Source organism: Lipotes vexillifer, unplaced genomic scaffold (assembly GCF_000442215.2).
Source record: "Lipotes vexillifer unplaced genomic scaffold, Lipotes_vexillifer_v1.1 scaffold553, whole genome shotgun sequence".
Taxonomy (NCBI): Eukaryota; Metazoa; Chordata; class Mammalia; order Artiodactyla; family Lipotidae; genus Lipotes; species Lipotes vexillifer.
In genome coordinates, this window is record NW_006786729.1 from 191,061 (window position 1) to 193,412 (window position 2,352).

At 41.5% G+C, this 2,352-nt stretch overlaps 1 pseudogene; it reads right to left on the reverse strand.

Annotated features, from left to right (window-relative positions):
* Positions 1 to 334: 334 nt before the first annotated feature.
* LOC103088022 (synaptobrevin homolog YKT6 pseudogene) lies at positions 335 to 930 on the reverse strand (annotated as a pseudogene).
* Between the last annotated feature and the right edge of the window lie 1,422 nt (positions 931 to 2,352).

Consider the following 2,352-nt stretch of genomic DNA (forward strand, 5'->3'; position numbering starts at 1 on the left):
CATGATTACTGCATTAATGATGGTGTTTCCAAGGAAGAACAGACATTGCGTACTAAGTAAAGATTTTTTTTTTTTACGGGAGTCACTGAGCTTTATGGTTTCATTTGGCCCCAAAATACACTTTTAGGGGACCTCAAATTATTAGACATGTGAATCTGAACGTTCCCTCCCCACCCCCAGGTCCCTTCCACCCTTCAGTTCCTCCCATGAGCTCCAAAGCCAAAGTTGAGTCTGTCCCACTCGGGTCGTTCCACCGTGGCTCTGCTCCCTGGTGGCTGCAGTTGTGATGTGAATGACGGTGACGTTCCAGGACAGAGGCCTCTGCCAGCTGCTGTCACATGATCACACAGAATGAGTTTTGCTTCCAGGCCGTTTTATAGAAGGCTTTAAACTGTATTCCCAGCACTTCGGACTTGGACACCAGGTCATCTAGCTTCCTGCCTCGCTCTAACAAAGACTCCATGGTGTTGTGCAGGATGATTTTGGTCTCATCTAGTTCAGCCTGCACTTTAGTCATGGGGTCAGCTTCTCAGGGGTTCTGGTATCTACTGAGGTGACCATTCAGGCCTGCGTACTGGATGGTACCAGGGATCCAACTGGCCAGTCTATCGTGTCGACCTGCTTAGAGAATTCATCTAGTACTTTCTCCAGCAAGGTAAATGCCGCCTGGGATGAGTATTCACTGTCAGCAATGACTACTCCCGCCAGACTGTCGTTTCTCATGTAGACATGGCACAGATATTCTTATTCTTTGATAGAAGCTCTGCTGCCTTTTGAGGAGCACTCCACAGTCAGTTGACTTGTGAAGGTCATGAATTCCTGAACGCTGGACCTCTGGAAGAAGCTGAAGGAGGACATGTCGTACGCGGCTTTGAGCAGCACCACCTTGGCATAGCCTTTGTACAGGACGCTGAGGGTGTACAGCTTCATGGTGCCGCGCCCTCAGGCTGGCTACCCACCTGGCCACGGGCCCAGCTCGCAGGGAGCAGTGCGGCGCCACCCCTCGAGACCCCCGCCAACTCCTAAGTAAAGATTTTAAATCAACTGTTTTAAACATACTCCAAGAGCTACGGGAAACCATGGACAAAGAACTAAAGCAAAGTGGGAGAACAATGTTTCAACAAATAGAAAATATCAATAAAAAGACATAAATTATAGAAAAGAGAAGAAAAAGAAATTCTGGAGCCCAAAACTACCATAGCTGAAATTGAAATTTTATTACAGGGTTTTGACAGCAGATTGACAATCAGAATAAAGAGTCAGTGAACTTAAACATACATTACTTGGAATTATCCACTCTGAGCAGAAGAAAGGTAGAAAAAAGAAGAACAATGAACAGAGACTAAGAAACCTTTGGGGCACTCTCAAGAATACTAGTATAGGGGACTTCCCTGGTGGTCCAGTGGTTAAGACTCCACACTTTCAATACAGGGGACACAGGTTCGATCCCTGGTCAGGGAACTAGATCCCCGAATGCTGTGTGGCACAGCCAAAAAATTAAAAAATGAAAGAAGATGCACATGGTGATTCTTAGTTAAACAATGTGGGCACAAAATGAGAACTCGATAAACATTTGTTAAAAGAAAAAAAAAAGAATACCAGTATACATATAATAGGGGTCACAGAAGGAAAGGAGAATGGGCAGAAAGAATATTTGTGGAAATAAGAGCTGAAAACCTCATAAGTTTATTTAAAAACTACAAATGTAGGAAACTCAACAAATTTCAAGTGGATAAACACATAGAGAGCCTGGGCAACATACATAACCAACTGTTAAAAGACAAAAAGAGAATGAGGAAAGTAGCAAACAGAAACAACTTATCGTATACAGGGATCCTCAATAAGATTAACACCCTATTACTCATCAGAAACTGGAGGCCAGGAAGGAGTCTGATGATATATTTAAAGTTTGAAAGGTTAAAAATAAAAAAAACTACCAGGAATTCATTATCAGGGAAAGTATGCCTTAAAACTGATAGTGAAATTTAGAGATGCCTACATAAACAAAAACTGAAGGAGTTCATGCTGACTCACTTATCCTACATGAAATATTAAATGGAGTTCTTTAGACTGAAATGAAAGGATAACAGCAGTACCTCAAAGCCATGGGAACAAATAAAGAACAGTGGTAATGTAACTACATAGGCATACCTAAAAGCCAGTATTATTGTATTTTCGATTTTTAACTCATTTTTTCCTATGCAACTTAAGAGACAAATGTGTAAAACAGTAATTGTAAATCTGTTACTGAGTGCAAAATGTATAAAGAAGGAATTTTTGATAATAACAATATAAAGGGGGACAGTAAGGAGCAATTGTTATATGCTATTAAAGCTAAGTGAGTATCAACTG